At 40.1% G+C, this 9,704-nt stretch overlaps 1 protein-coding gene across 8 annotated transcripts in view; it reads right to left on the bottom strand.

Annotated features, from left to right (window-relative positions):
• LOC101473317 (disabled homolog 2-interacting protein) overlaps positions 1 to 9,704 on the bottom strand; it is a 165,659-nt gene that overhangs the window by 70,576 nt on the left and 85,379 nt on the right. The gene's annotated exons all lie outside the window — the stretch shown is intronic.

Raw genomic sequence — 9,704 nt, 5'->3', positions numbered from 1 at the left:
TGTTTCACATCACTTATTTCTGTGCACACATGAAACAAAAGTTGACTTTTTGGAAGATGTTATGCTTGGAGAAAAAAAAACAACAACTATCAAATATGGTGGAATGAGCGCCATGCTCTGTAGCTGCTTTGCTGTCTCACTGCCCGGACACCTCGTTATTACCGACGGAATAATGAATTTAAATGAAACCAAGACATTTTCAAGGAAGAAGACCCTGGCCTAAACCTTGGGAAAGAATGGATAAAATCAACAACTGAATAGTCAAATAATAATAATGAGAAAATTTATGTTTTTGAATGGCCAATTCAAATGCCAAGGCATGACCTGCTAATGGGGGCCCAAAAAGTCTAAAATGCAGGTATGAAAAAGGTGTGCATGATTATTCAGTGTGTTCAGTGTGTTGGACCAGCATTTTTAAAGGCTTTTACATTGATTTGATCTGTGAGAGCGCATGGTCTACTGGAAGAGCAGTCCAGTAACCAGCAGCAGCCTCATTCAGAAGATTAAGTTTATCTGAGTTTAAGTAATGAAGGTACTTCGAGAACTCTGTGTACCAGTGTTCTAGCCTTGAATATCAATTGAAAACTTGTTTTGCTAGTCTCTCATTGAAACAGAAAAAAGTAAACCACTTGTGTGTTATACTTTCAAAACTGAATAGCCATGTCTGTCCTTGAAGCAAATGAAGACGAAGCACCAAAATATCATCGCATGACTCTAAAATTATTAAAATCTCCATTCTATCTTCCGAAAGAAAGAAGTACAATGAAGTCCTGTAATCATCATCAAATGAGAGGCATGACATTTTGAGATACTATTGATGACTTCATTCACTCTGTTTGGGACACAGCTTAATACGGCACAGTGGCGGGTGAAGCCTGCTCTGTAAAGCACATTATTACTCTGCTCCGTTTCATCTGCACCAAATCACGCTGATGCGTTGTAAATTCAGATGGCGAAAAGGGAAGGAAGCCAAAGACAGAAGGAAAAAGACGCAAACTTTCCCGTCTACTTATACCACTGCAACGAACATAATTAAAGCACTGCTGTCGATTCTTCAGATTTGGCAAAAAAATCTGTAACTGAGCATTTGATTGTTGTTGCTACTAAATACATAATTCTCGGTGGTCAGGAACAAATGTAATCGCATGGCAGGATGCTGTAAAAGGACCAAACTTCAGCCAGGAGATAATCCATCCACAATACGAGGTTAGTCATTCATATACTGCTGCATGGGCTGGGCTGTAGTTACATCCTAAGGTTTTAAAAACTGAGCTTAAATAAATGATTAGTTGTAATAAAAGCCGAGGGAGGTCAACAGGGATCACTGACTGTTTTAGGAGCTTTTTGAGATTAAATAGAAGAAAATACAAAACATTAAACATGTTAACAACACAAAAGCCATATTAAACGCAGACTACTTTAGGCCCGGAAGTAGAATTTGTCACGTCATCACTTAACGACCGGATTGGTGCCGGGCTGGATTTAGTGGCTGAAAAACACTATTAAACCAGCCAGGAAGTAAGAGAGGGCCAGAAGGACAAATGAGAGCAATGGGCAATGGGGACAGAAAAAGAAAGAAAAGTGAAAGTCAAAGACAAAGATGGCATATACAAATATGTCAGGGGTTGATAGATGTTCAATGCTGGAAGAGCAAGAGCTGAGTGAGTGAGATGTGAAGAGGGGATAGGAAAAGGAAAAAGGAAGAAAGGGAAGGAGCTCGAGAGAAGGTTGGATATTACAGTCAGACCACTTGGGGAATGTTTACAGAATTTAATAACTCTAAATGTCATCACTTTATTGGATTTATGGATGGATATCTCTCTCCCATTATGCCGCACTCTTTCCATCATCCTCTCTCTCTCTCACACTCTCACAGCCCCACCTGCAGTAGCTGCCATTGTTCACACTACTACCGTTTTCTGGAAAAATGACAGGGCACTTGAATCAAGAGATCAAAGGTAAAGCTTCATATCACATTCACAAAACCATCAAATCACCAAGTGCCTTGTTTAAAAGGCAACAAAATATGAGATCATTACATGAATGTCTAAAAGGATTCAAGTGTCCCTGCTATTATATCTTACAGAGCAATAGCATTATAGACCCGATAAATTCCTAAAAATGTAGAAATGCCTGTAATGCAGGGCTGTCAAACATGAGGCCCAGGGGCTAAAATCGGCCTGGCAAAGATCTGGCCTGCTGGAAGGCTTTGGAAAATATGAAGGAGTGCACAGATTTTGAATTTTCAACTAAAATGTTCATAGGATTTGCAGATTTTTCTGTTGGTAAATACTCTACCTGCACTGCCATTCATACTACACCTTTATGTGGCCTACAATATAAAATTAGTTTGACATCCCTGCTCCCATGAGTTGAATAAAAGTGTGTGGTAAACACAAATTAAATATGTCATTTTATTTATTTATTCATTTCTTCCGAGATATTCAAAGCTTTCTAGAGTCAAATGTGTGGTTGTCTGTCAAACAGCTAAAGCTTGGCTTGAATTGGGCCACGCAACAGGACAATAATCCCAAACACACACACAAATGTATAACAGAATCGCTGACAAAAGAAAAGAATCAAGGTCTTGTAAAGTCCAGACCTCAACCTGACTGAAATGGTGTGGTAGAAGGGATGTTGTAAAGAAGAGTAGTCCAAAATCCCTCCACGATGACTGATAAAGTAACACAGAAAACAATTACTTCAAGTTATTGCTGCTAAAGACAGTTCTACAAGCTATCGATTGATTAAGCATGCAATCCGATTGTTCAGTGATGACGTGATGAATCCTACTTCCGGGTCTAAAGTAGTCTGCGTTTAATATGGCTTTTGTGTTGTTAACATGTTTAATTTTATGTATTTTCTTCTATTTAATCTCAAAAAGCTCCTAAAACAGTCAGTGATCACTGTTGACCTCCCTCGGCTTTTATTACCACTAATCATTTATTTAAGCTCAGTTTTTCAAACCTTAGGCAAGGCAAGGCAAGGCAAGTTTATTTGTATAGCACAATTCAACAACAAGGTGATTCAAAGTGCTTTACAGAGACATTAGAAACAAGAACAAATAAAAAGCATGATTTAAAATTGATTAAAACAAGCAAATAAACTAACTAACTAATTAACAAACAAATAAACAAAACAGTATATAAAATCAAAACAGATAAAATCAGAACAGTAGATAAAATCAGTAGTTAAATGTAAGTTTTGAAATTTAAGCTTAAAAGTGTGGATTTGGTGCTTTATTCAAATGCAGCTGAGAACAGGTGAGTCTTCAACCTGGATTTAAATAAACTGAGTGTTTCAGCTGATCTGAGGCTTTCTGGGAGTTTGTTCCAGATATAAGGAGCATAAAAGCTGAATGCAGCTTCTCCGTGTCTGGTTCTGACTCTGGGAACTGATAAAAGACCGGATCCAGATGACCTGAGGGATCTGGAAGGTTCATACTGGGTCAGGAGGTCATTGATGTATTTTGGTCCTAAACCATTCAGAGCTTTATAGACCAGCATCAGAACTTTAAAGTCTATCCTCTGACGGACAGGCAGCCAGTGTAAAGACCTCAGAGCTGGACTGATGTGGTCCACTTTTTTGGTCTTAGTGAGGACTCGAGCAGCAGAGTTCTGAATGAGCTGTAGTTGTCTGACTGATTTTTTAGGTAGACCTGTAAAGATGCTGTTACAGTAATGGGGCGATTGTGGCTCAAGAGTTAGGAGTTCCCCTTGTAATCGGAAGGTTGCCGGTTCGAACCCCGGCTTGGACAGTCTCGGTCGTTGTGTCCTTGGGCAAGACACTTCACCCGTTGCCTACTGGTGGTGGTCAGAGGGCCCGGTGGCGCCAGTGTCTCGGCAGCCTCGCCTCTGTCAGTGCGCCCCAGGGTGGCTGTGGCTACAATGTAGCTTGCCATCACCAGTGTGTGAATGGGTGGATGACTGGATATGTAAAGCGCTTTGGGGTCCTTAGGGACTAGTAAAAGCGCTATATAAATACAGGCCATTTACCATTTAATCAAGCCTACTAAAGATGAATGCATGGACTAGTTTTTCCAGGTCCTGTTGAGACATCAGATCTTTTATCCTTGAAATATTCTTGAGGTGATAGTAAGCTGACTTTGTTATTGTCTTAATGTGTTTTTCTAAGTTTAGGTCTGCATCCATCACTACACCCAAATTTCTCGCCTGGTTTGTGGTTTTTAGATGTATAGATTGAAGTTCTCTGGTGACCTGTAATCGTTTTTCTTTGGCGCCAAAGACTATTACCTCAGTTTTGTTTTTGTTTAGCTGGAGAAAATTGTGGCACAACCAGTCATTGATTTCCTCAATGCATTTACCAAGAGCCTGTACAGGGCCTCGGTCTCCTGGTGACATTGTGATATATATTTGTGTGTCATCTGCATAGCTGTGATAGTTTATTTTGTTGTTGTTTATAATCTGTGCCAGTGGGAGCATGTAGATGTTAAACAGAAGGGGTCCCAAGATGGAACCTTGGGGAACTCCACATGTGATACTTGTCTGCTCAGATGTGAAGTTACCTATTGATACAAAGTATTTCCTGTTTTCTAAGTATGTTTTGAACCAGTTTAGTACAGTTCCTGAAAGACCTGCCCAGTTCTCCAGTTGTTTGAGTAATATGTTGTGGTCAACTGTATCAAATGCTGCACTGAGATCCAGTAAAACTAGGACTGACATTTTTCCACTGTCTGTATTCAGACATATGTCATTAAACACTTTGGTCAGAGCGGTTTCAGTGCTGTGGTTCTGTCTAAAACCTGACTGGAAGGCATCGTAGCAATTATTCTGTTTTAAGAAGTAACTGAGCTGTTGAGAAACTGCTTTTTCAATGATCTTACTTAAAAATGGGAGATTTGAGATCGGCCTGTAGTTGTTCATTTGTGTCTTGTCGAGATTGTCCTTTTTCAGTATAGGTTTTATTACAGCAGTTTTTAGTGGTTCTGGAAACACACCTGATAATAAAGAAAAGTTGACGATCTGTAACAGGTCTGACTCCAAAGTCTTTGAGACCTTTTTGAAAAAACTTGTTGGCAGGACATCTAAACAGCAAGAGGAGGAGTTCAGTTTACCTAAGATGTCCTCCAGGTCTTTGCTGTTAATAGGTTGAAACTGTTCCATGGTGTTTAAACAGTTTTTTGGTGGACACAGTACATATCCTGGATCTGCTGTTGATGTACCAATTGCTTGTCTAATTTTTTGGATTTTTTCTGTGAAGAATTTGGCAAAGTCATTGCAGGCCATGGTCGAATGAAGTTCAGCTGCCACTGACACAGGAGGGTTTGTTAGCCTGTCAACTGTAGAAAATAAGACCCGAGCATTATGGCTGTTTTTAGTGATGATGTCAGAGAAGTAGGACCTCCTTGCATTTCTCAGTTGTAAATTATAATTGTGAAGTTTCTCTTTATAAATGTCATAATGAACCTGGAGGTTTGTTTTTCTCCATCTGCGCTCAGCTTTCCTACACTCTCTTTTTTCATTTTTCACTAGTGTGGAGTTTCTCCATGGAGACTTTTTCCTTCCAGAGATAACCTTCACCTTAATGGGAGCAATAGTGTCCATTACATTTAACATGTTAGCATTGAAGCTATTGACGAGCTCATTGACTGACCCTCTGGACAGGTCAGGTGTTAATGGGAAGACCTGGTTAAAAATTGCACTACTGTGTTCAGTTACGGTATACACCGTTTTGTGATCACTGTTGTTGATATATTTGTGTGGGCTGAGATTTTACTTTCAAAGAAAACACAGTAATGATCAGACAGGCCCACATCAGACACAGTAACCTTTGAAATGCTCAGGCCTTTGGAGATCAGTAGGTCAAGAGTGTGTCCTCTATTATGTGTGGCCTCTGTTACATGCCGAGTCAGCCCAAAGTTGCCCAGAGTGTTACTCAGGTCTTTAGTCCCTTTGTCCTGAGGGTTGTCCACATGAATGTTAAAATCCCCAGCAATAATTACACAGTCAAAATCAACACAGATCACAGACAGCAGTTCACTGAGGTCATTAAAAAAGTCTGTGCAGTATTTGGGAGGCCTGTAAACATTAAGAAACACAACTTTGGATGGGGCCTTCAGCTGTAAAGCCACATATTCAAAAGACTGAAAACTTCCAGGAGATAGCTGCTTACATTGAAATGATTCATTAAATAAGACAGCAACCCCTCCTCCTCTCCTGCTCACCCTGGCCTCACTGATAAAACTGTAGTTAGTAGGGGTCGTCTCGATGAGAACAGCTCCACTGTTACTTTGGTCCAACCAAGTTTCAGTTAAAAACATAAAATCAAGGCTGTGCTCAGTGATTAAATCATTAATTAAAAATGTTTTCCCAGCTAAAGATCTAACGTTTAATAAAGCCAACTTAAGTGTTTTAGAGGTATTACTTGTCCCCTCGTGTTTGGGAGCAGTCTGTGGCACACAAGGTATGTTTACTATGTTTAAAGATCTTTTAGAGTGCAGCTCTCTGTGTTTTGACCAGGCCACATGTCTCCTGTCACCTAAAAGTACAGAAATTTTAAAACCTTCTAGTAAACAGGGTCCCAGCTTCTCCTGGGAAAAGTCACCACTGCCATAATCCTCACAGCCCGGACCCTTCACACATCACACATCAGACTGCGGAGACAGGGCATGAAGAGGAACTAAGGGGGGCGAGGCTGGGCAATGTGACTTCGATTGCTCTGTTGAGGGTGGGGCTCGATGGCGAACCTTTGGCCGCTCTGGTGGGGGGTTTATGGGGGACAAAAAGGGATTGGGACAGGGGGTAGTATGGGCAGAAATCTGTGCCATCAGAAACTGAATTTGAATAAGTTAAATTTGAATTTGAATTGCTCAGATTGAATCTGAATTGTAACTTGAATAAATGCTTTTGAAAACTGAATTTGAATTAGTCTAATTTGAAATTGAATTTATGGTTTGAAAATGATCATCACTAAATTGAAATTGAATTTTATATTTTGAAAATGAATTGATTTGCTTTGAAACTGCATTTTATCCTTTAAAAATTCAGCTCTCGAATAATTTCAGTTTCACTTCTCACCATTCAGTTTCAGTTCTACAATTCAATTTCAGTTCCAAAATTCAGTTTTTTGGAACTTACATCCAGTTCCGGTTCAAGCGCAGATTAATAGAACTACGTTTTACTAGCGGACCGAAAGTGTTACTGACGGGAATCTACAGCATGTTGAGCTGAATTAAGACTTCAGAAGTCATTCGTCATGTCGAGTGACCAGCGGATAAACTCTCAGGTTGGTAATAAATGTACTACATGTATAAGAACAAGCGTCATGTTAACAAAAGATAGCCGTACAGTAACTGTTATGCTTATTGTAGCTGTTAGCTAAAAACGCTAATTTAGCGTAGTTTGCCCTGAATTCAGCTTTGACAAACAAATATGATCGACTGTTTCTAGTAGAATTCCAAAGTTGTCATCTTGTACCCTCTCAGAGTACCCCTCTGTATGCTTGCAGAGACCCCTACAGTAGGGAAACATGCAAAACGGTGTCCAAACCTTTGTGTTTTAGCTTTATTTATGTCTTACACAGCATCCCAACTCTTTAGCTAACTTAATAACTTTAGCTAAAGTGAATAGTTAGTCTAATTCATTAGTGCAGCATTACTGGATCACCTCTGTTTGAAGTGATATAATGTGATATACAACTATCACTGTGTTTAACTACCATAATAATTCTTAGGGTGCTGAGTGCATGCTTAATTAGATTTTTTTTTTTTTTTTTTAAACACACTGCTCTATTAATATGTTTGACAGGCTGAAGTTGTCGGGTCACCTCCTAAATCGACCATCTTTTACAGGTGTTTTGTGCCAGAAATGGAGTGTCCACTGAAGACTGAAGATACTGAATCTCTACGCCTTGCCATTGATCCCTCTTGTGCCTTCATCTAGACAAGAGACATTAACTTAACCACTCTCACATGCTCTGTACCTACATCACCTTCCCTGACAGTTGTAGCTTGGCTCATCTGAGGGTGAAATTATAAGAATGTGTTATTTTGCAAAGTGCTCTCTAGGGTTCCTAAATAAAATATGGCGTTGAGGTCATTTCTTTTGAATTAATCCCTATGGTAGATCTGAGCCCAGCATTGACCCGCTCCATCATCTACTCAGTGAATTTCAGGTGTGGGGAGGAGGGAGAAAGGGAGGGGGAGGAGGGTGATGGCCTGTCAGGGGTTTGGGGGACTGGGGAATGTAACTACAGCCCAGCCCATGCAGCAGTATATGAATGACTAACCTCGTATTGTGGATGGATTATCTCAGTTGTTCTCCTGGCTGAAGTTTGGTCCTTTTACAGCATCCTGACATGCGATTACATTTGTTCCTGACCACCGAGAACACTCACGGTAACTTTTATCGAGTGGAAAAAAAATTAGCTTGTTTATATTATGCTAACATAGCTGTGTCGCTAGCGGTCACGTAGCACATCATTATATACCAGCTAGCCCAACTTCAGTAACCCTACAAACGTCACTGCTGTTTAGTTTTCTGTCTTCATTTATGCTGGAAGTGATAACAGAGCTGTACGTTTAATTTGTTTCCAAAACCCCGCAGTCAGGACATGCTATATTGTATTTAGATAGAAGCTAGCAAGCTAAGTCCCTGCTAACTTTTAACTCCGTTAAATGTCATAAATTCCGTTTTCATGGATGCCTGGATGTTAAACTCAATTGTTACACCTGGTAGAGCAGAACGCTGATCATTTTATTAAAGATGAAAGACTTTAGACAGTTTTTCAACTCTCAGTAATGCCATAGTGATCGTTTGATATATGGACCTGCAGCAGAGTTTAGGCCCAGACACGGCTAGTGACGTCAGACTGAACAACCGGATTAGTTTTCCACAAGGTTACATAGTCCTCTGGTATGGAACTGTATATTAAGTATTAGTGAGTCAGAGTCACTATTTTGGTGCTACTGTACAAGCCTTAATTGAACACATTTTTATTATGTAAACCCATTTTTATATTTGGTTCAGTATTTTTCCCTTTCTGCTACAGCATCGTGTGTGCTGTAAACATAACTACAGCATATGCAGAGATGAGAGACATGGCACGAAACAGGAAGACAAATGTGGATGTTAGAAATCAGTTCAGCTATTCTATTTGTGTGCTAATATTCAGAGCTGAAGTCTGCGACTGATGGGAAAGAGGCTGCTGTGTTATAAAAAACCATGACTCACTCACTGGTGCCACTGTACTAAGGACTGCAGTTACCCAAACACAAAGACACACATGCAGATATGCATAAAATTACAGGCACAGATTACAAGCACATAATCAAAATCACTGCATTTCAATCAACCCTTTCTGTGGGCAGAAATCCACAACGACAACTATTCTTGTACTCGATAAGAGGCGAGATAGACAGGAAGAAGGGGGTTAGTACTCTCGACAGCAATAATGCCATTAATGATCTGGGTGCACTCAAGGAAGCTGGAAGAATCATTGCAGTACCTAATAATAATAATAATAATAATAATAATAATAATAATGGATACTTTATTGATCCCCATGGGGAAATTACTTGTTTTTCTCTGCATTTGACCCATTCACTCAGTGAAGCAGTGGGCAGCCCACTAAGCAGGCGCCCGGGGAGCAGTGTGTAGGGACGGTACCTTGCTCAGGGGTACCTCAGGGTAGCCGTTAAGTGGATTCGAACCGCCGACCTACCGACCTACCTGAAAGAGTGAGTG

Source organism: Maylandia zebra, linkage group LG7 (assembly GCF_041146795.1).
Source record: "Maylandia zebra isolate NMK-2024a linkage group LG7, Mzebra_GT3a, whole genome shotgun sequence".
Taxonomy (NCBI): Eukaryota; Metazoa; Chordata; class Actinopteri; order Cichliformes; family Cichlidae; genus Maylandia; species Maylandia zebra.
The sequence above is the reverse complement of the archived record's forward strand: the minus strand, read 5'-3'. Positions and strand labels throughout refer to the sequence as shown.